The sequence below is a fragment of the Talpa europaea genome (assembly GCF_964194135.1).
Source record: "Talpa europaea genome assembly, chromosome: 2".
In the NCBI taxonomy this organism is placed as follows: domain Eukaryota; kingdom Metazoa; phylum Chordata; class Mammalia; order Eulipotyphla; family Talpidae; genus Talpa; species Talpa europaea.
The window spans coordinates 104,914,400-104,939,154 of NC_140068.1; the positions used below are offsets into that span (position 1 = coordinate 104,914,400).

The following is a 24,755-nucleotide window of genomic DNA, read 5'->3' on the forward strand; positions in this document are numbered from 1 at the left end:
TTTTTATGTAGAAGAATGTGGTGTAGGCCAGAGATGCAGGGGGCATGAGAGAATTTTACTAGAGACAGAGTGGGGAACAGAACAGGTGGGTTTACTGAAATATACTGCTGAGGGGAGCAGTGGGCGAGACAGGAGAGGTCTGCTGTGCCTTGTGGGTTAGCTCCCTGGCAGGGGATCCAACTCAGGCCTTAGGGGTGATAGTGCTGAGACTTAATCACCAGGCTACCAGGGAGGCCCTGAAACATCTATTTTTTTTTTAAAGATTTATTTATTTATACAAGAACTGGGGTACAGTCAGAGGTGCAGGAGGGTGAGAGGATTCACCAGAGGCAGAGCAGGGAGCAGAACAGGCAGACGGACCAAAAACACTGCTGGAGGGGAGCAGCAGGCAAGACAGGAGAGGTCTGCCGTGCCATGTGGGTATCTCCCTGGCTGGCTGGGAATTGAATCCATGCTGCAGAGGCTGCGAACAGCCTCACAGCGCTGAGCTCAACCTGCTGTGCCTCTGGGGAGGCCCTGAAACATTTATTTTTAATTACATTTTATTCACTTACTATTCCTTTACAAAATTAGATACAATTTCAGGAGCACAGTTTCACACCCCGATATGTATATATTTTCTTCACTCACCTCTTCCCCCACCAAGGTCCTAGTGCTTAACACTATCAATTCACCCCCCTCTACCTCTGCTCCCACCCCTTCCCAATCTCTGGTAACCATCATATTCCACAGAGTTTAAGAGTTCCTTTTAGTGTGTTTTTTCAGTTTGTTTGCTTTGGTTATTTATATTCTGCATATGAACAAAACCATCTGGTAATTGCCTTCCACTCGTTGACTTAAATTTGAAACTTAAGGTCATTTCCTCATGGCACAGGGCTTAAGTCTCAGCACTACGAAGATATCCGCAGTCTCTGCAGCATGAGTTTGATCTCTGGCCAGGGAGCTAACCCATATGGTGCAGCAGACCTCTCTTGTGTCACCCGCTGCTCCCCTCAGCAGTGTATTTCAGTGGATCTACCTCTTCTGCTCCCCACTCTGTCGCTGGTGAATCCTCTCATAGCCCACTACTGCTTCTCTGGCCTGCACTCCAGCTCTCGTATGCGTGAATAAATAAATCTTTTTAAAAATGTGAAACTTGGGCCTGGTGGTGCAGTGGTTGAGTGCTGGGCTGCGAAGCTGCCCGCAGCCTCTGCATTGCCGGTTCAATTCCCGGCCGGCCGCCGGCGAGGGTCCCACATGGCGTGCAGACCTCACCTGCCGCGTCTGCTGCTCCCCTCAGCAGTGTACCTCGTCAGTCTGCCTGTTCTGCTCCCCGCTCTGGCTCTGGTGAATTCTCTCACCCTCCTGCGCTTCTGACTGTACCCAGTGGTTGTATAAATAAATAAAAATCTTAAAAAAAAAGTGAAATTTAAATAAGAAAAGCAACATTATTTTTAAAATTTCTTTTATTTTTATATTCCCCATACAAATGCACCCCTGCCTTATTTTGACCCATATCCCTCCTTTCCCCGCCACCCCGAAAAGCAATATTATTTTAAGACATTATGGTTATGACATCCATGTCTTGAAACTATTTGATCTACCTAATATATGTTTCAACTTTGTGGCAACTGTTTGTAGGGAATGTTAGAGAAGGCAACTGTAAGAAAAACTTACAAGTATTATTGTATTTCCTTGCTCTGTCTCAAACTTTAATTCATTACTTTCTAAAAGTGAAATTTAAAATGTGAAAGACAAATAATTCCATAAAAGAAACATTGATTTAAAAGTCCTGAAACAGGGCCTCCCTGGAGGACAAGGGGTTAAGTCTCAGTGCTAGCACTGCTATAGCCTGAGTTCAATCCCCGGCCAGGGAGCTGACCCACATGGCGCAGCAAACCTCTCCTTGCTCACTCATTGCTCCCCTCAGCAGTGCATTTCAGTAGACCCACCTGTTCTACTCCTCATCTGTCTCTGGTGAATCCTCTCACCCCCACACCTCTGGCCTACCCCCCAGTTCTTGTATGCATAAGTAAATAAAGTAAATCTTAAAAGAAGTTAAACATGTCATTTGGTTTTAAGATATAAGAAGAATTTCCAAGGCTAATAGATGGGACACACTTTCTTGACACAATATTTTCTTGAACTTCAATTTCCAACTGTACCTCAATCAAACACAAAGGACCAACTAGACCACAGTAGGCTGATTCAGCAATAGTCCATGATACCACCCAGTTATTACCTTACTCCCTAGAGGGTAAATGGTTTGATAAATGGTTTCTCAGGCTTTTCTGCCCTCCCACCATTAGGATTGCCCTGCCTGATGGGGCACCTGCAGTTGTTATATTGTCGCAAACTGTCTTGTTTACTTCAAGACAGTGGGCCATGGGAGGAGTATCTGTGGGCCATGGGAGGAGTATTGCCATAGTCACCCAGAGAAGAAGCAGCAGGACAAGAGGCAGGAGAGAGAAGGGGAGAAAAGGAAGCCAGAGAAGCCCAGAGTGAAGACTTGCCAGGACTTGGAGGCCTGGCAGCCTCCTGGCCCCTCCAGCACCCCTGCCTGCCGTTTATCTGGTTGCTGCTCTATATGTAACAATAAAAGCCTGAGAAAACCACCGGGGGCTCCAGGACTATTTCTTTACCTGTCTGCTGGATCAGAAAACCTGCTCAGTGCCCATCCTGCCCCCACACTCCCATTAATTCGATTAAACACCAATGTGGGACACTGCTGAGAGAGGATTTTTGCAATATAAACAGATCCCCCCCCCCCAAGATTCAGATACTTATTAATCAGTGTAACCCTTCTAGCAGCAGGACAGGGACAGAGCTGGTATCTTTATGATTCGAGCATGGCAGACCTGGTAAGGAGAGTCCCGGAGCCCTCGGTGGCTTTTGCAGGCTTTTATTGAGCTGTTACATATACAGCAGCAACCAGGTACACAGCAGGCAGGGGTTCTGGGGGTCCACGAGGCCAGTAGGCCTCCCAGCCCCTGGGAATCTTCACTCTGTTCTGGGCTCTCTGACCTTCTCTCCCTTGCTTCTGCTTCTCTGGGGAATACATCAATACTACAGCCATGGCCCACAGGAGTAAATAATACAACTTACAACAATGTAACAAATGCAGAACCACCATCAGGCAGGGCCATCCTAATGGTGGGAGGGCAGAAGAGCCTGAAAATCACTTACCCTACACCCGCAACACAAAACAACAACTTCATTTTGTTCACTTAAGAGCGAAGTATCTCCTGGTTAAGTGGAAAATTGTGCAGTTGGCTTCTGGACAACTTTCCTCCTAAGTAGCTTTACAGTGAAATGTTCTTTTAGAAGTCTGGGCCTTCTTTCTTCAGGTTGCTGTCATCTACACTCCTGGGTAGAACTTGTATAGATCACTGGAACCCCATTTGTTTCTCGGTCTAGGTGGTGTTTTTTTTTTTTTTTCTGTCCCACCTTGGGTCTGGATTTGTTAGGGGGAAAGGATGACCTGAGCAAACTCCTCACAGGTTTTGTGGATGCCACTCCCATTCCATCAGGACACTGGGATCCCCAAAGGCAGGTTCTGATTATCTAAGGGCGGGGTTAAGCACCCATGTTCTCTCTGGGGATATAACCAGCCATGTGAGGGGTTCTGTAGAGGCAGCAGAGGCACAGAGCAGGTTTTCTATGATCCAGCAGATGGGTAAAGGAGAATCTTGGAGCCCTCGGTGGCTTTCTCAGGCTTTTATTGGGCTTTACATGCATTGCAGCAACCAAGTACATAGCAGTCAGGGGTGCCAGGGGGCCAGGAGGCCAAGAGGCCTCCAAACCCGAGGCCAAGTCTTCACTTTCGGTATCTCTCCTGCTTCTGCTTCTCTTTTCTGCTTCTTTCCTGCCTCTCCTGGTGACTATATCAATACCCCTCCCATGGCCCACAGAAGTAAACAACACAACAATGTAACAACTGCAGGTGCCCCATCAGGCAGGGCAATCCTAATGGTGGGAGGACAGAAAAGCCTGAAAACTATTTACCCTACAGGGTCTTTCTCTTGGCTGCTGCTGTGGGCTGGGGTGGCACTTGGTCAGGTGAGTTATTTGGGATTCCAGGTCAGTGGAAGGGGTAGGACGCATTTAAGAATTTATCTCCCTCTCTTCTCCCTGAGTTGTTCATTTCCTCATTTCCCCTTCCCTTGTAAATAAACCTTTAGTTAGTCTTTTGTGTGTGTCTGCAGTTTAAGTCCCCTTCAAGCGCCCAGGTGAAGACCCACAGTCAGCCAACCGTTTTATATGGGGGTTGCCCTGCAACAGATTGATCAAAGGCAGAGGCATGACACACAGCACTGTTCTAGCTGAAAGGTTCAGAGGTGATGGAAATACAAAGAGAGACAATGTAGGGTAAGGAAAAATGTCAGGCTTTTCTGCCCTCCCGCCATCAGGATAGATGATGGATCCTTGTGGTCCTGAATGCATGCCTGATGGCGGGCACCTGGAATAGGGTGTGGGCATAGGTAGATGGGATTCACCTGGGCTGAGACTGTGCTTTTTGAGGGCGGCGTCACGGGGACGCCAGCAGCAGCAGAAGCCGAAAGAGAAGCTGAGAGAGAAGCAGAGAAGAAGCAGCAGAAGCAGAGAACGCCAGAGAGCCCAGATAGAGTGAGGATTTGCTGGGGCTGGGAGGACTGCCAGCCTCCCGGCCCCCCAGCACTCCTGCCTGCCATATGCCTGGTGAACCCCAATAAAAGACCTGCAGAAACCCACTGAGGACTCTGACTCCTCCTTTACCCGGTCTGCATGGGATCAGGAAACCTGCACTGTGCCGGTTCCTGCCTCTACAGACAACTACCACTAAACCGAAAGCAGGTTTATTGGCTGTGCTCCCGGGTGAGGTTTACTGGTCTTTGGGCAAGGCCAGAAAAGTCGCGCCCGTTACAGGAAGAGGGTCCCCCTTTATAGGGGCCAAGAAGGCAAACAAGGGGGTTGGGTAAGCAGGCCAATATGCAGAACAAGTTGTTTTTCTGCACAGTCTGTTTTTGGCGGTTTTTTGGCTGATTGGTATCAGGTCCAGTTTTGCCAGGTGGAGACATCTGGCTCCAGGAACTGGCACACAGTCTGTTTCCTCCCCAGCGGTTTCAAGGGTCTCCTTGCCACCAGAACCCCTCAGGGCCCCCCCAGGCCGACCTTACACTAGCACCTCTGAGACGGGTCAAGCCAGGATGCTTCCTGGCCTGAGGGTCTGGTAGAGCGTGGTTTCGGGAGAGGCCGTGGGCAGGAAGATGAGAACAAACCTGCAAGGCCCTGGATGAAGTCATTACCAAAGATTTTTTGGTTGTTGCAGAATTTTATACATGTTAATATGGGATTAACCTGGGATGCGCTGCCTTAGTCAGGTTGTAACTGGGTGGCTGAAGCCAAAAGATGTTACAGGTGGTGCCCCTTGGAGGGGGTTGCTGATGAGGATAGATAGCCCCAGGGAAAATGCTAAAAATATTATATTATGGGGTGGGTTGACCGATAAGACATATAAAGGACTGCAGAAGGGGGCATGGAATCATTCAGTCTTCAGGATTTCAGCCGGTTTTGGATCTTCAGCGTTTGAGGTCAGCGGATTTTGGCCCCTACCTTGCCGATCTTCCAGAAGGCTATTGTGGGCCTCTGAAGGTGGAAACCTCCAGCAGCCAACCTCGGAGAGAAAAAGTTTAGAGGCTTTGCACTTAGCCAAGCCACTGAAACTGCTCCCTGTTTCGCTGCTGTTACAGCCTGGCAGAGAACGCAAAGACCCGGAGCTGTGTGAGAGTGACTGTTTGTGGGGTCATTTGGTCACGGAAGCTGCTGTCTTGAGTGTCGTTTGTCTGGTGCTGTGCTGGGGCATCTCGGCAGTTCAAGGAGTCTCCTGTGTGTCTTCTGCTGTCTGTGTGAGTTGGAACCTGGCCTATAGTCTGGCTGCCACATGCCGCGTGCTCGGCAAAGGCAGGAAGATGCCATCTTAGACACGTGGCCTGTTGTTCAGGAGAGGAACTTCTTGTCCTCAGTGGCGGGAAGATGCCGTTTTTGCTACTTTTGCTTAGGACTGATAAACACTGGACACTGCTTTGGGTGAGGTAAAAGCCATTTTTGGCCTCAGTAACTCTTTGTTTTTCCCTGGTTTTTTAAATAAATCCCATTATTGTTGTTCTTTGAGCTTGAGTTGTCTTGCAATTGTGCGCGCTGGTGAAGAACTCAGACAGTGACCAGTAAACTATCTGGGCAGTGTCCTTGGCCACCTTTAGTGCCCCTTGCTGCCCTGTATCAAGGTAAGCCCTTGAAAGGACTGGGTTTTTCCTGAGCAACGTGGTTCAAAGTGTGAGAGGGACTTAATGTGGGATTTTCTCCATTGTGGACTTTGAGAATGAAGGGTCAACCCAGCAAAGAATGCCGAGGCCACCAGGAGTTGGGAGCAGCCCTCCCCCGGCTCCACACTGACAGCTGGTAGGGAATCAGGGACCTCAGTCCTGCAACCACAAGAACTGAATTCACCGGACAATCTCTGCATAAGCCTGGAGGAGGACCTGAGCTCAAGATGAGAACACAACTGTGTGAAAACCTGCACAGAGACCCCACCCACACTAGACCTGGATTTATGATGAAGGAACTGCAAGTAAACAAATGGTTGTTGTTTTGAGCCACAAAGTTGTAGCAACTTGTTATGCAGTGATTGACGCATACACAGAAGCCACTGAGCAACAGATAAGCAGGTGGTATTTTTCCCACTGGAATGAATTTATGAGCTGATTTATATACTGGTTGCATGAGATAAAAATCTTTCCTAACCTTTTTTGGTGGTGTTCACTTAATGATTTTTATGTAATGCAATAATTTTTTTTAAAAAAAGATTTATTTGTGCATACAAGAACTGGGGTACAGGCCAGAGGTGTGGGGCTGGTGGTGAGAGGATTCACCAGAGACATAGTGGGGAACAGAACAGGCATATTGACTGAAATGCACTGCTGAGGCGAGTCAGGAGATGTCTGCTGCACCATGTGGGTAGCTCCATGGCTGGCCAAGGATCAAACTCGTCTGCAGAGGCTGTGGACTGCTACATAGGTTGCGTCTTACCCCTTGCACCACTAGGGAGGCCCGCAATAAAGATTTTAATAAATCATAGCTTACTCGTTCATTCAAACTATTTAATGCCTGCTATGCACTTTTCATGACTATTTATGACTTTTTATGCTGGGAATGCAACTTTGACCTCAGTAACCAACGATCCCTGAGCTTCACAATTCTAGAGCCTCACCAGGAGTGAGGTGCAGCCACTGGAGCATTTTAATGGAGGCAATGGCATGTTCTGACTCACATTAGGAGGGTTGCTGACCCCAGTGAGAGAACAGTCATTGGGTGACAGGGAGGAGGTATAGCTAGTGCCAATATTCAACTGTGAGGGGGTGGTAGAGAGTAAGGGGAGGAGAAAGCCTGGGCTGTGAGAGAGAAAGCGAAGAGCTGGAGAAGCAGGGGTGAGGAAAAGTATAATGCACACAATGAATTCTAGAGAATTCTCAGATTTAATGTATTGTTTTATTGATCTTTGAGAAATAGCATAGCACAGTACTTTTTGCATTTGTTATTTAAAATGCAAATACCAAATGTGGGGGGCCTCCCTGGTGGTGTAAGGGGTTAAGACACAAACTACGAAGCTGTCCGTGGCCACTGCAGTACAAGCTCGACCCCTAGCCAGGGAGCTACCCTCATGGTGCAGCAGACCTCGCCTGATTCACTTGCTGCTCCCCTCAGCAGTGTATTTCAGTCCATTTGCCTGTTCTGTTCCCCACTCTGTCTCTGGTGAATCCTCTCACCGCCCACACCTCTGGTCTATACCTTAGTTCTAGTATGCACAAATAAATAAATCTTAAAGTCTGTGGGACTGCTTAAAAACTAATTGCCTCTTTTGATTAATCTGTTTAAAATAATAGTGATACATTACGGATGGCAAAAATCACAGTAAAATAATGCAACATCAAATTTTCATTCAAACACCAGGAGTAGGTTTGTAGGGCAAGGAAAAATGTCAGGCTTTTCTGCCCTCCCGCCATCAGGATAGATGATGGATCCTTGCAGTCCTGAATGCATGCCTAATGGCGGGCACCTGGAATAGGGTGTGGGCATAGGTAGATGGGATTCACCTGGGCTGAGACTGTGCTTTTAAGAGCAGCGTCACGGGACGCCAGGAGAAGCTAAAAGAAAAGCCAAGAGAGAAGCAGAAGCCGAGAGAAGGCAGGGGAGCCCAGTGAAGACCTGCTGGGGGCTGGGAGGCCTGCCAGCCTATCAGCCCCCCAGCACCCCTGGGGGGGTAAACCCAATAAAAACCTGCAAAGCCACTGAGGACTCTGACTCCTCCTTTACCGGGTCTGCATGGGATCAGAAAACCTGCACTGTGTCCATTCCTGCTGTAGGGTAAAGAAAATATCTGGCTTTTCTGCCCTTCCGCCATCAGGATAGATGATGGATCCTTGTCCTGAATGCATGCCTGATGGCGGGCACCTGGAATAGGGTGTGGGCATAGGTAGATGGGATTCAGCTGAGCTAAGACTGTGCTTTTAAGGGCGGCGTCACGGGGACGCCAGCAGCAGCAGTAGCCGAAAGAGAAGCTGAAGAGAAGCCGAGAGAAAGCCGGAGAGCCCAGATAGACGAAGACCTGCTGGGGGCTGGGAGGCCTGCCAGCCTCCCGGCCCCCCAGCACCCCTGCCTGCCACATACCCGCTGAACCCCAATAAAAACCTGCAAAACCACTGAGGACTCTGACTCCTCCTTTACCTGGTCTGCATGGGATCAGAAACCTGCACTGTGTCCTGTCCTGCCCTTACACCTGCCCTTTACAAGGTGATACAACAATATTGGGGAAAAACTTGCCTAAACCTAACGTGCCCATCTGTTCTCCATCCCCGGGTACCACTTGGAGAAGGCCTAGACCTAAATTGGGTCATCTGTAGATCAACTAACCTTACAGTAAATTCTTTGTTTTCTAACTGGTCCCGAGTAATTGGGGACCTTGAAATTTAGTGGTCCAGGAAACTAACACAGCCTGGAACTGGGCCCTTCCATTCCATTCTTACGGCTACCCTGGCTGGGCCTCATTCAGAGTCAGACGTCACTCCCAGGCGACGGGCCGGGCCGCTGCGGACGTCCGCGCCGACGCCACCGCTGCCGCGAAGCCGAGCCCTGCGGGACCCGCCGCCCCTCCGCGCCGCCGCCGCCACCTCGAGCGCCCTCGCCCAGCGGCGAGAGGACCGGGCACCCCGCGGAGCCGCCGCCGGCCCGGCCGCGTACCCCGAGCGGCGAGGGACGGGCAGCGGCGAGGGGCGGGGCAGGGCCGAGCGTCCCCGAGCGCTTCCGAGCGCGCCCGAGCGGGCCAGGCCGCGGCGGACTACGGGAGCCGGCGAGGGCCGCGCGGTGGGCGCGGAGCGGCGGCGGCGGCCGGATGATCCAGCTGTTCCCGCTGAAGCAGCAGAAGGAGGAGGAGGAGTCCCGGGCGGCACCAAGGGCAGCAGCAAGAAGGCGTCGGCGGCGCAGCTGCGGATCCAGAAGGACATAAACGAGCTGAACCTGCCCAAGACGTGTGACATCAGCTTCTCAGACCCCGACGACCTCCTCAACTTCCAGCTGGTTATCTGTCCTGATGGGGCTTCTACAAGAGCGGGAAGCTTATGTTCAGTTTTAAGGGGGGCCACGGTTACCCCCATGACCTCCCCCCGAAGGTGACCTGTGGGACGATGGTGTATCACCCCAACATTGACCTCGAGGGCAACGTCTGCCTCAACATCCTGAGAGAGGACTGGAAGCCAATCCTTACGATAAACTCCATAATTTATGGCCTGTAGTATCCCTTCTTGGAGCCCAACCCTGAAGACCCACTGAACAAGAAGGCCGCCGAGGTCCTGCAGAACAATCGGCGGCTGTTTGAGCAGAACGTGCAGCGCTCCATGCGGGGCGGCTATATCGGCTCCACCTACTTCGAGCATTGCCTGAATAGGGTTGGCGCACACCCGCCCCTGCCAGGGCCAGCAGCCTGGCATCCCCTGCAAATATCGGGGGCCACAGGTGGGGGGCATGGGGCAGCCGATGGGGGAAGCCCATGCCCTGGCCTGGCCGCCTCTCCTTGCCACCGGCTCATAGTTATTTTTTTTTTTTTTAACCACCATGTGATTAAGGTCGAAGCTGCCTTCCCCAACCCGCTCAGCAATGGGAAATGAATTGGCTTGTCTAGCCCCCTGCTGGGTGCTGTCCAGTCCCCCACTCTGGGCTCTGGGGTGCGGGACTCAGGGGACTGGGTGGCCAGGGCCCCGGCACCACACCCCTCCATCACCACTGGAGGTCCCACCAGGCTATTAAAGGGGAATGTTACTGCAAAAAAAAAAAAAGAAGAAGAAGAAGAAGAATCAGACATCATTCTCAAATGCCTCCCTTAAAATATCATTTTTAGTGCATCGCCTTAAACGTTTCTACCCCCACCCCCAGTGATCCGTTAAGGATCTTATTAAGGCTGGAAGCTTTGTATGGACCAGTAATGACACTATAGCTCAGGTCATGATCTGTGCTTCTAAACCCTAGATTTTTATTATGACCTTCAGAACACCTAACATTACTGTGACTACTTATTCTGCTTCTAGCCAACAAAATGTTAAAGGTTTTAATGTCCCCTTTCATGCCCATGCCACACAGTTAACCCCTTGCATCACTCATCGTAATATCACTAGTCTTAACATTACTCATATGTTCGTTTCAAAACAAAGAGCTGAGGTCTGGCTGCCAGGTAATCTTACCCATGAGGGGACTGGAGAATCTGCTCTTGAACAAATTACAAATGCTTTAGAACATACTCTTTTTGGGTGACCTCATAGCTGCTACTATTGCTGCCACTGCTACGGCCACGGCTGCTGCTACTGCTATAATCGCCCTATCTCACTCCATTCACACTGCACAGCAAATGAATCGATATTTTCAAAATGTTTCCTCTGAACTCCTGACTCAAACCACCATTGATCAGGAAATCTTACAACAATTACATACCCTTGAGGCTGCAGTGTCCTGGTTTGGAGAACATCAACAAGCCCTCAGGACACACACCAGATTTAGTTGTGATGCCCAGTACCACTCAATGCACATTACTCCTGTTCCTTTTACCACCACCTCCCCTTGGGAAGACATCCAATGGCTCCTTCACGGTGCCTTCCGCAATCATCTTGGACGAAATACTCTAGATCTCAGAAACAAACTTCAGCAACAAATGGCTCAACTCTAACAAGAGGCAAAAAATGCCAGCTTCAGCCATCTAAATGATCTAACCCGCTGGGTAAATCCAACAAACTGGTTTTCAGGTCTCAATATCAGAATATGGGTTATGGCCAGAGTGGGTATATTATGTGTTTCATGTTTTCTTTAGTGCTCAGGGCCCACTGTCCCTTGTTCTGGTGGACCGGAAAAGCCGAGGCCAGGCTGACCCTTCAACCATCACATTATCAACCCCTGTCTGTGCCTTCTGCTGCCTCCTCTCCTGATTCTGAACCCCCATAAAACAAAAGGAGAGGAGGGCCTCCCTGGTGGCACAGCGGTTGATTGCTGGGTTGCGAAGCTGCCCGCAGGCTCTGCAGCACCGGTTCAATCCCTGGCCACCAAGGCAAGGGTCCCACATGGTGCGCAGACCTCTCCTGCCACCGCTGCTCCCCTCAGCAGTATATTTGTCAGTCTGCCTGTTCTGCTCCCCAGTCTGTCTTTGGTGAATTCTCTCACCCTCCCATGCTTCTGACTGTACCCAGCGCTTGTATAAAATAAATAAATAAATCTTAAAAAAAAAAACTCATTAAAAAAAAAAGGAGAGGAAACAAGGGAGTTTGGATTATTCTTTGTTCTGACTCATTTGTGCTTCGAAGAGTATGAACAGGGAGAGTTTGAGATAAGGAAACTCTCAGGGCAAAAGTCCGAAGAGTCCTGTTGCAGCAAATGCTGAAAACAGCAGTAGATGTTGTGCTTAGAGTAGCAAACCCCTGACTCTCCCTGATATCCCAGGCTTGGATGGGCCATATGGTTACGAGTCCCCCACACACTTGTGCATTCCCCATTTGCCTGCTGCTTCTTTGGTCTTTTTTTTTTTTTAATTTTTTGTTTGATTCTAATACAAATGAGACTGCCCCGTGAGCTGGGCTGCACCTTCGTGGTGTGGTCCCTCCAGGCTTCTCATTGTCCTACACATGGACTCTGAGCAATCCTTTTTCATGTCACCAGCACGAGTCGTAATGAGACATGAATTCCCTGCTCAGTCTGTGGTATTTGATGAATATTTTCAAGCACACAGAAAAATTGAAGTAACCGTGCAGAACACACCACCTAGATCCCAGCATTAGCATTTGCCACATTTGCTTTATCCCTTATCTTTACCCATGGATCCGTCTCTCTATTCATCCATCTTATTATTCTGATGCATTTCAAAGTTAATTACACATGTCAGTTTCATTTCTCAACATTTGAGCATTCCAATTAACAACTAGAGTTCAAATTGGGTCAAGATTTTTCTTTGAGATAAAACTTTGTTTGGAGAAATGCACAAATCTTCAGCATACAATTAGAGGGGTTTTGACCCATTTCAAGAATATTATGATATATTATTCTTTTCTTCTCTTGGAAACAATGAACATCTAAATAATTGAATGATGTGTCACACTTAATATAATTTTCTCGGTCCCCCCACCTTTTGAGTAATTGTCACAGTCCAGTCTGAAGCCTCCCTGGCCCCTCCGTTCTCAACACATCCCTGTGACCACACTCTCCTTGGAACAGACTCCATGCCTGATTCATCTTCATAGTTATTTATTTTTATTATATTTATTTGGATAACTTTGATTTTTCCACCATATGTACATTTGTAGGGGTTATAGATACAAAACTCCAAAATACATGTTATCACCCCATATAAATATGATGCGTTATTCACCTTTGATCTTTCAACACATAACTTAATCTAATTCTCCTTTTTCCTTTCATCCACAAGATTATTAGTCAATCATAACAGCAGCTTAGCTGTTTTCATACCTTCACAGCCAAATATTACCATATATAGCTATGGTAAATATTTTTATTATCAGTTTCATTAGACAAACTCATATTTACACACAATGCCTGAAGCATCATTTCATTAGAGCAAGAGATGGTCATTTCTTCTAGAAAAATGAATGTCTGAAGTTAGATGAAAGAGAAGGAAATAGGGCCTCCCTCGTGGCCCAGGAGTTAAAGTCTCAGCACTATCAAGCTATCACCAGCCACTGTGGCATGAATTGGATCCCCTGCCAGGGAGCTGATCCACAAGGCACAGGAGACCTCTCCAATCTCACCTGCTGCTCCCCTCAGCAGTGTATTTCAATAGATGCACCTGTTCAGCTCCCCACTCTGTCTCTGGTGAATCTTGTCACCCCCGCCACACACACACACCTCTGGCCTACACCCCAGTTCTTGTTTGCATAAATAAATAAAAATAAATCTTTTTTAAAAGGAGAAGGAAATAATTTCAGTTTATAATTAACCTGTATGCAGTCACCCAAATCACACCAATTCCTTTCTATGAGTACTACTTTAACATTATATAACAAGTTATTAACAGAAAATACACAAGCCAGAAACTTATAGTCTTAAACTTCAAATCATCAACTTTTTTAATATTTGAAGACATAAAAACACAAATCATTTCATATAAGAGCATGCAAACTACATACATTTGTAGAGTGGTGGGACAGTCAAACTATTTCCTAGGTTTTAGCTAAAATGACCATCAAAAGTATGCAGACTGTATCCACCTTGTTTTGGGGCATTTTGCCTTCTTGAGCCTAAGCAGAGGACACTATTAAAATCCATGAATGATCCCCACTGACACTGCAGTGCAAATGGGGATCTGGCTCTTTGGGCCTCAAATGGAAACAAAACACCCTGTGACAATGAGTGATCTCCTTAATCCAATGTTCTCCCTGCAATGTGGGGTCAATCTCCACGAAGTGGGAGGTTCCTCCTTTCTTTTCATGGTTTATTTCTAGTTTGATGCCTTTATGATCGGAGAAGATTGTTGGAATGCTTTTGATCATAATGTTTCTGTTGATGTTTATCTTGTGGACCAATATGTGATTGATTCTAGAGAATGATCCAAGCACACTTGAGAAATATGTGTATTAGGATTATTTGGGGTACAGTGTCCTATAGATGTCTGTTAAACCCATGAGGTCTAGATCTTTATTTAGGGCTCTAGTGTCCTTGTTAATTTTTGTCTCGTTGATCTGTCCATTGGTGAGAGTGGGGTGTTGAAGTCTCCTACTACATATGTATTTTCTCTAATGTCTATTTACAGAGCTGATAATAATTGTCTTATATATGTTGATGCTCCTTCATTTGGTGAGAATACCTGCACCTCTACGTTTATTGCAGCATTATTTACAATAGGTAAGATTTTGAAACAACCCAAATGCCCAAATATAGATGGCTGGACGAAGAAGATGTGGTATATATCCACAATGGAATGCTAGTCAGCAATCCAAAAAGATAAACTCATGCCATTCCCAGCAACATGGATGAAACTAGAAAGGATTACGCTCAGTGAAATAAGTCAGAAGGAAAAAGAAAAATATCGGATGGTTTCACTTATAGGAGGAAAATAGGAGAATCAAATAAGGGATCGGGAAAAAATAACAATGAAAAAATAAAATAAAATAAACAGTCAACTATAAATCCAAGACATTCTGCGGGTGGCGGGGGGGGGGAAGGAGAGGGATCAAAACAAGGGAGGGAAGAGCACAAGGGACTATGGTGATGGTGCACAGGAGAATTGGTGGTGGGAATTCTATGGGGACCAGACCTGAGAAAAGAAAGCAAACATTGCACAAAAATGAACAATGATGCAAAATATATATAAATAAATAACTGATTAAAAATAAACAAACCATTAAGGTGGAGCCTTCCTGGTGGCGCAAGAGTTAAATCTCAGCACTATCAAGCTATGGCCAGCCCTGCAGCAAGAGTTTGATCCCAGGCCAGGGAGCTACCCACATGGTGCTGCAGACCTCTCCTGTCTCACCCACTGCTCCCCTCAGCAGTGTATTTCTGTCACTCTGACTGTTCTGCTCTGCATTCTGTCTCTGGTGAATCCTCTCAGGCCCTGAACCTCTGGCCTGCACCCCAGTTCTTTTATATATAAAAAAAAATAAATCTTTAAAAATAAAAATTACAATAATAATGGTATATCCTGGGTGCCAGAGAAGAAACTGAGGCACAGATCACTGACATGATCTGCTCTAAGTCTACCCTGGGGTAGGCCCTGGGGCTCCTGTTTCTGTCAGTAACTCTCTGACCTCAGTCTCGTCTCTACGGGGAGAGGTCCAGGCAGGAATGCACTTCACTCAAAGCTCTGGGTACCCACAGATGGGAACTGTGGGAGTCTCTCTACTGAGTCACGTGCCCCTCCCGAGGACTGGACAGCAAGACCCTGTGCTGGGGAGAGGCTACTCCCTGGACACACCACTGCTGGGGACACTGTCTTATGGGGACACTGCACGCTGGGGTGGCTGGAGAGTCCTTGAGTGAAAGGGATGACTTTTCCTCTGCAGGAGGAAGCATCTGGGCTGTGAGGGTCACCAGGGGCCAGTTCTGGGCTCTCACATGCCAGAAACCAAACTGACCCTGCATAAAAAAATCCCAAAGATAGAGGTGACCTTGGATTTCAAAAAGGACAGATGACATCACTAGTGCAGAAAAACAGAGCATTATACTTTTTCTTTTAAAAATTTTAAAGGGAAAACAGCCCCGATCTCTGGTTTCTGAGGACATGGGCAGAGCTGACCTTGTCTCCACCAGGGACAGCTTTCCCACAATTGCTCATTAGAGCCTACTTGGAATTGAGAGTCAGGGGCCCTATCATATTAATCCAATGTTGGCATCAGTAAAGGAACAGGTGTGTCAGCCTCCCCACATCACATGTGTGGGTCATGAGGGTAGAAGGTCTCTGTTACCTGCAGGCCCCTGGATCTTCCCACTGATGCCAGTAGGAGCCATGGCAGGTGCTCCAGGTCCTAATCACCATTCATTTCCAGCCACAGCTCCCGCCCAGACACTGGCCATGCAGGGTGTCCTCACATAAGCAGCCTGGGTCCCTGAGAAGGGCCTATGAGCACTTTGAACCCCCAACAAAAACCTGAGCGCATGATGCTGTGCTGGGAAAAGGACTTCCCTTCTCACAGACCCAAGAACAGATGGAAACCCTGAGCTCAGGGAAAGGACTAGGCCAGGGCCTGGCCAGGCTAAGGAAGCTGCCAGATCATGTGAGCCAGCCCGTCTGAGTCTCAGCTGTCACCAGAGCTAGAACTTGGGCTCTCGGCAGAGGCAGCTCAGTGCTGTTTTATGCTCTTCTTTCCAATTATATTTCAAGTTCCTTGCCACAAAGGCCCTAGGAGCCCTCAGCGTCAAGCACACCCTGTGCTGGATCCCGTGCTGTCTGCACACGTGCTTGGGGGCCCACTCCCCACATTCATCCCCAGGAGGGAAGACGTGACAGGGCAGGTCTCCCTCCCCCATGACATCAGCCCTCTGCTCACTAGAGGAGGCAGCAGAGGACCCTGAGAAGACACTCGGGGATTCTCCTTGGGCCGGGCTGTGAGGGAAGGGCCTGCAGGGACACCACAGCCTTTCCATGACACGTTCCCTCCAATTTCTTAAGATACAGCAGAAAATAATCCAAATCCAAGTTCCAAATTTTCCAAAAACAAAAACACATGCTTTCAAACCATTGTGCTTTCTGATACTCTGGGTTGAGCTGAGCTGCTGGAGGCGCTGATTTTCATACCCACTCCGTAGCCAGGCAAACTGCCCTCCCTCCCCATCATCACACCCAGTGACTCCTCAGGACGGAGGCCCAGACCCAGGTCCCCATGAAGAACAGACCTGTGCCTGCTTGTGACCCTGTCGCCCTCAGTGTGAACAGGTGTCCCTGAGAAGCCTCAGGACACACTACATTGTCCCCAAGGAGTCGAGGTTCCCCCCCATAAGCCCCTGGCCTGATCTGTCTGCTTGTTCAGTTCACCTGAAGGTCAGTCCCCCCCCCAGCCCTGACCTGCCAGGGCCAAGGACAAGGTCCTGCCCCAAACACAACAGGACTTGGGTCAGACCCCCACTAAGGGTTTCGTCCTCATACACTCTACCTCTGGGGGGGATTTCTGCTTCGGGGTGAGGGACCCAGTGGAGACAGAGCAGCAGAGAAGGGGAAATAGGTCTTGGTCAGAGAAAATACCCAGAGTCTGTAACAGGCAGAGTGAGTAGCACCTCAGAGCCCCCAAACCTGCATACTCTAAATGGCTTCTGCCATCTGCCGCATAAAAGCAGAGCACACTCTGAGTGTGAAAGGACACAGGAGAGTGGCGCGCAGAGAGGAAGGGAAGGAAGAAGAGTTCCCCAACAAAACACCCAGTTTCCTGTCCCCTCGTGGGTAAATACCCAACCACACAGGGTTAACCCAAAGTGGGGCCACTGCAGTCTGAAATTTGCCACAAGTCTCAGGCACCATCGAGGGGGGACCCACAGAAGCCAATGGAAGGGGCCAGGCCAGTCTGGGGCAGAAGGAGCAAAATGAAAGCACAAACCACGGTCAAGGCTGGTGTCCCCGCAGGTCTCTCCCAAGTGTCTCCTTCCACGACCTCCTGTCCCTGGGGCAAGCCCAGCGCTGAGAAGCAAGGGGGCTTCTCCACACGCCCCTCACCTGTGTCGTCCCCGCATCTCTCTCCAGGTGCTCTCTCCCCCACACGCCTATGTCTTATGGCAGATGCTCCTAAAGGGCCCTGACATAGGGGGTCTCTGTCCAGAGAGGCCGTGTGACCCCACGTCTTACTCAGAGAAAAGGCAAAGCCCTTCCAAAATCCTCAACATCTGCATGATGTGGGTGCCCAAAACCCATCTCAGTCACCCCTGCCCCAGCCGCAGCCTCTGACACACAGACATCCCCGTCCTGGGGCGTCTGGGCTGAGGTCGCCCTGCCTGGACAGAGCTTCCGCAGACACCCTGTGGGCATGGAGTGTCCAGCAGGTCTTTTCTAAAAGGTGCCGTCCTAGTAGGGCCCACCTATCCATGCTAGGAGAGTAGCCCCTTCCTTGTCCCCACACGCTTTCTCTGGGTCACTTTCCCCACAATTCTTACCCACACCAGGATGCGTCTGAAAATTCACCTCTAACACTAGACTCCTGTGAGCAGGAGCAGCCCTGGGCCTTGTGGGGACATGGCAGTGCCTAAGCCTGATCCCTGAACATGAAAAAGAACAGGTGTGCTCAAAGAAAAACCCAAAGAAACAAAATATAAACACATTGAGGCCTGAGGGTCCAGCCCTGTCTGAGCATAGCCTGATCCAGCCACCCGCAGCCTCCACCCACATCCTGGAGACAGGACAGGCCCAGGTGGGGTCTGAATCCCTGTGATCACAGGCCCTGCTGGGACAGGTACTCCTGAAGGACAAGGACAAAAGAGCAGAAAGATGACCCCCGAGGAATGATCACATCTAAGTCTACAACACACTGAGCACCGACTGGACACAGGTCCCGTCCCCTTGGCTCTTCACAGCCTTTCCCGCCCCCACCTGCACAGACTCAGCACAGCAAACCTGCAGTTCTGGCTGGTCCTCTGACCTCCTACTAATTTCCAGTCAAATTTTAGGCATCTTTTCAATTAACACATCAAAAACACAACCCAGAAAAAAATATTTTCATGTCTGGGTATCTATTTTCAGTAGGGAAGTGGACATTATTCCTCAGGAAAACACAAAGTCCAGGCGGGGGTGGAGTGAGCCCTGCCTCTGCTGGAGCAGGAAAGTCATCAGGGAGAGACACAGGTCAGTGTGGGGAGGGGCCTGGTGGGCAGGGCTGGGCCAGTCTCCCCACCTCCTCACGTTATGCTAATGTGACCCCAGACACATGAGGACGCCTTTTTTTTTTTTTTAAAGATTGATTGATTTATTGATTCATACAAGCACTGGGTACAGTCAGATGTGTGGGAGGGTGAGAGAATTCACCAGAGCCAGAACGGGGAGCAGAGCAGGCAGAAGGACGGAAGTACACTGCTGAGGGGAGCAGCGGGCGGCAGGAGAGGTCTGCGCGCCATGTGGGACCCTCCTCTGGTGGCCGGGGAGCAGCAGGGAATTGAACCAGCGCTGCAGAGGCTGCGGGCAGCTTCGCAACCCAGCACTCAACCGCTGCGCCACCGGGGATGCCCTGAGGATGCCTTTTGCAACAAGAGAGACCAGAGGATCTTTATTGAAGGAGTGCTGGTCACATCACTGCTTACACTGTAGAAGGGCAGGGTCCCCACATAAGTGCTGTCACTGTAGCACACCCACCCCTGAGCCCTCGGGCCTCCAGTAGAGTTCACTGTGCCCCTCCCTGCTCTGTGGTCACACTTCCCATGCCCCTCGGGTAGCCGCTGCTCTACATGCAGCTTTCAAGGGTCACTGTGTGTGAGCGTATGTTTTTTACAGTCATAATCACCTTTTACTGGTTTCACATAAATAGCTAATAGTTTGCAAACCATGTTTCTCCAATACATTTATGTTTAAACACGTGAACGTATTAGATTTTTTGGCAGAGGAGGTAGAGAAAAAAAGCGGGAAGATGACAATTTCAACGCTAATCTTCAGTGACAGGGCTAAATACTTGGCAATGGTTTCCCTTCAGTGAAAGTTATAGATTTATAACGTCGAAACGTATCAATACTGCAGTGCCTCAGTTTACTTTAAAAACAATATGAAGGCCCTCCCTGGTGGTGCCAGGGGTTAAGATGCAGCACTATGAGGCTAACTGCAGACACTGCAGCATGAATTCAATCCCCAGCCAGGGAGGTGACCCACATGGTGCAGCAGACCTCTCTTGACTCTCCCACTGCTCCCCTCAACAGTGTATTTCAGTCAGTCCACCTGATCTGTTCCCCACTGGTCTCTGTCTCTGGTGAATCCTCTTAACCCCCACACCTCTGGCCTGTAACCCAGTTCTTCCATGCATAAATAAATAAATCTTTTTTAAAAAGTGAAATATATTACTTGGGCATCACATTTCCCTTTCTAAATATATTTACATTCACATAATTTTACACTTATTATAAAATGGTTTTTAAAAATAAAGATCAAAATGTTAAATTAAATAATCCCACATTTGATAAATCACAGTAGTATCATTTTTTTTAAATTCCAGTTTATTTATTCATCAGTAAAATGTAACATTTAACAGTGTCCCAGAGAACAGGGGAACATATGAAATATGAAAAGGTCATTCACAGAGTCACTACCGTTTCTATCAGACCTGCTGTCACATTGGGGCTCCCCCTTAAACAAAGTACTACAGGTGGTCATTGCCAGGCCAGCAGGGAAGATGGAGCTCATTCCTGACACCAGGCACCACCTGTCACTGTACCCATGTTCCTTGTTATGGCGCTGAGCCTTGGTGCTATTAGCACAATGAGTTTTTCTTAACAAATGTGGTGGGTTAAGGCAAAAGGACATAACATGGTCTCCTCAATCATTTATTTTCTCTTCACCTTTTTAAAAATTATTGATGAGACAATATAAGTTACAGATTCACTGGCTAGAAAGACACAGTTACCACTTAGGTCAATCCCTGGTATTTACACAGGAGGTTGGTTTCTCTTGGTCTATCAGCACGACCATCCCTCAGCAGGGCTCTCAATGAGGAGTTTCAAATGCTACCATTGCTGTCTCCTGGCTGGATGTAGATTATTTTTCTGTGGACTTCTAGTGAGTCCGAACCTCAACCGCGTCGGTGAAGGAAATCAGGCATGGGGGACTGTCATGTCCAGCATGCAGCAAATGTTTATTGTCTTAATGCTCATTATATACTATTTTAATTGTAGCAGGTATAACATCAAAGCATACCACATAATGATAACATGCATAAATGATTAGTCTATTTTCTTACTATTATCTATTTACTTCAGACAGTAGGGTACCGGGCAGTTAGTTCTCACACACACAATCTTATCACCTCCTAGCCAGAGCCTGGGAAGTTCGCTCATTATTTTGTTGTTGTCAAACTGTGGAGATGTATGCAGGTCACTTCCAGGCTCTCAACACCAAGTCCTGTCACCCAGAGGTTTTCCTCCGAGACGCATGTGTTTTCACATGCCTTAGGGACTCAGGTCAAGGCCCTTCTGCTCACTGCGCAGGATCTCTCCATTTTGTTATTCTCAGACTGTGGAGATGTAGAAGCCCGACTCCACACAGGTCACTTTCCAGGCTCTCAACACCAAGTCCTGTCACTCAGAGGTTTTCCTCTGAGACGCATGTGTTTTCACATGCCTTAGGGACTCGGGTCAAGGCCCTTTTGCTCACTACGCAGGGTAGCCGCCTCCAACATTTTTCTATCATTAAAAATATTTAATAATTGGCCTCCCTGGTGGTACAGGAGGTTGAGCACAGCGCTATGAAGTTGTCCACAGCTTCTGCAGCATGGGTTCAATCCTGGCCAGCCAGGGAGATACCCACATGGTGCAGCAGACCTCTCCTGTCTTCCTGCTGCTCCCCTCAGCAGTGTATTTCAGTAAGTCTGCCTGTTCATTCCCCACTCTGTCTGTGGTGAATCCTCTTATCCTCCCGCACATCTGGCCTGTACCCCTGTTCTTGTATGCAGGAATAAATAAATCTTTAAAAATATATTTAATAATTGGGCAATAATCTGCTCAGATTTTGTAAACTCTCCATTGAATAATTTCTTATTTTTTACAACTTTCTGCTGGCTTCTGTGCTTTTTTCTGTCACCTTCTTCCCTTCAAAGGAGGAAGGGTTATTGAATGAGCCTCCAACTCTACCCCGCAATGTAAAATATTGTCCACAGTTTTAGTTAGAGAATAGGCAATGGTCTGTATGATGAGCTGAGTCATTAATAAATGGCCTTAAGATTTGAGGAGACAGAAATCATTGTCATGAATGGAAATTGTGCAGACATTGACAGAGATGTACAGCCTAAATAAACCAGCTGATGTAATGGAAAGATTAAAGGTAGAGATGATAAGGTAGACTCTGAAGAAAACCATCCACAGGGTGAAAACCATGACTTTCTGGTGAAGAAGGGATCTTCCAGAGATGAGGTTCATGGATTCGCTTATTTGTAAGTCTATGGTGAAGGCCTCTGTGAATCCAGTAGATCAGCATGTTGAGAAAGAGGAAGGACCATACAGGAACAGTGAGTTGAATCCAGCTGTTTGGAAACTCTCCTATGTTGTCATATAATTTGCTGCATCCTCTCAGCTCCACAGAAACAGTGAGATGGTGGGAATACTTAATCCATGATAATGACCTAACAGTAAACATGATTCTCAGTAGACTTGATTCTATAAATATTGTGGGTGGTTCATTAGGGAATGACTATAGACAAAATAACAGCTCATTGTCACAAAGAAGAAATAAAGAATAAAAGCACCAAGATTTTTTATAACCAGGAGAATGATAGTTTGTTGGAAGATGTCATACTCTGGCCCTGTGGTTCAATATAGAAATGGTATAAAAAATAATTATCAGCAGCGAGTACAAGATTCATCTTAGCTCCAGCAAATAGGGGAGGCTGGAGGATCCAGGGGTGGTGTAGGTGCAACAAGACACAATGGGGGACTCAGTCAGTGGGAGTCAGGCTTTGTCATCAAATGAGTCTGATGCCAAACTACAGAGGGTCCGTCCACCATCCAGCACTGCCGAGCCAGGAAGCCTGGGCTGGTCTGCAGCCCTGGTCAGCAATAGGCGCAACCTGAGGGGTTCAAGGGTTAGTTTTTAAGTTTGTTAGACTTCTCTATACCATAGAGGAGTGACATAGTTGTCTTTCTCCTTTGGACTTATTTCAATTAGCTCCATCCATGTTGCCCCAGATGGCATGAGTTTATGTTTTTCTGTTAAGTAGTATTCTATTATCTGCATACCACTTCTTGAATTCTCATCTGCTTTCAGGCATTTTGGTTGTTTCCATAGCTTGGATATAGTAATTAGTGCTGCAGTGATCATGGATGTGCAAGATGTCCTTCACAGTAGTGTATTTGTGTTCTGTGGGTAGATACATAGGAGTGGGGACTGCTGAGTCCTATGGCAGATAATCTTTTTTTTTTTTTTTTTTTTTTTTTATAAATTTTATTGTTATATTCCCCATACAATTGCAGCCCCCCATTCTGACCCCAATCCCTCCCCTCCCGCCCCCGCCCCCCTAAAAGTGTCTCTGGTTCATAGTTTTTTGTTGATTTTGATTTTCACTTTCTTATAGTTATTCATTTTCCTGGTCCATTATTTAAGTTTTCTAGATTCCTGCTATGAGTGAGACCATCCGGTATTTTTCTTTTTCTTTTTGGCTTATTTCGCTGAGCATGATCCCTTCCAGCGCCATCCATGTTGCAGCAAATTGCATGTGTTTATCTTTTTTGAATGCTGAGTAATATTCCATGGTATATATGTACCACATCTTCTTGATCCAGTCATCTATTTTTGGGCATTTGGGTTGTTTCCAAAGCTTAGCTATTGTAAACAGTGCTGCTATAAACATAGGGGTGCAGGTGTTCTTTGGAATTGATGTTTCTGTGTCCTTTGGGTAAATACCTAGGAGTGGAATTGCTGGGTCATATGGAAGCTCTATGTTTAGTAGGTCCAGAAATCTCCACACAGCTTTCCACAGTGGTTGGACCAGTTTGCACTCCCACCAACAGTGCAGAAGAGTTCCTTTTTCTCCACACCCTCGCCAACATTTGTTGTTGCTAGTTTTTTTAATATGTGCCATTCTCACTGGTGTAAGATGGTATCTCATGGTAGTTTTGATTTGCATTTCCCTGATGACAAGTGATGTTGAACATTTTTTCATATGCCTGTTGGCCATTTGCATTTCCTCTTCAGAGAAGTTTCTTTTAAGCTCTTCTGCCCATTTTTTGACTGGATTATTTTCTTTGTTGTTGTTGAGTCTCATCAGCTCTTTGCAGATTTTTGTGATCAGTCCTTTATCATTAGTGTTGGGTGCAAAAATGTTCTCCCAGTTGGTGGGGTTTCTCTTTGTTTTTGTTATTGTCTCTTTTGCTGTGCAAAAGCTCTTTAATTTGATATAGTCCCAGCTGTTTATCTTTGTATGGCAGATAATCTTTTAATCTTCTATGAAATCTCAATACTGTTTTATATACATATAATGTTTTATATATATATATATATATAATGTCATTGTTCATTTTTGTACAATGTCTGGGTTGTATGCTTTCTCCTCAGGTGTATTCCCCATAAAATTCCCAGCACCAATTCACCCATGAACCATCACCATAGTCCCTTTGCTCTTCTCCCCTGTTTTGATTCTTCTACCTTCCCTCCCTTGCAAAATGTCTCTGATTTATAGTTTTCTGCTAATTTTGGTTTCTTATTTATTATTACTGTTGTTTATTTTCCTGGTCCCTTATTTCATTCCCCTATATTCCTCCTATAAGTGAAATCAACCAATATTTTTCTTCATATCTCTGGCTTATTTCACTGAACATAATCCCCTCTAGCTCCATCCATGTTGAGAATGGCATGTGCTGATTTTTTTGATTGCTGAATAGTATTTTATTTTATATATACCACATCCTCTGGAGCCAGTTATCTATTTTTGAGCATTTGGATTGTTTCCACATCTTACCTATCATAAATAGTACTGAAATAAACATAGGGGACAGATATCCTTTTGAATTAATGCTTTTGTATCCTTTGGGTAGATTCCTAGGAGTGGAATTTCTGGGTCATATGGCAGCTCCATTTTAGTAGTTTGAGGAAA

General features: G+C 47.3%; 2 pseudogenes across 2 annotated transcripts in view; one reads left to right on the plus strand and one right to left on the minus strand.

Moving 5' to 3' along the window:
- Positions 1-9,403: 9,403 nt before the first annotated feature.
- On the plus strand, positions 9,404-10,608 carry LOC311167410 (NEDD8-conjugating enzyme Ubc12-like; annotated as a pseudogene). The gene has a single exon. The product of its transcript is annotated as an NEDD8-conjugating enzyme Ubc12-like (transcript).
- Positions 10,609-21,712: 11,104 nt separating this feature from the next.
- Positions 21,713-24,755, minus strand: part of LOC311188214 (lathosterol oxidase-like) — a 32,608-nt pseudogene continuing 29,565 nt past the window's right edge. The window contains exon 3 of the transcript in view: positions 21,713-22,469. The product of the transcript in view is annotated as a lathosterol oxidase-like (transcript). The remainder of the gene's footprint in view (positions 22,470-24,755) is intronic.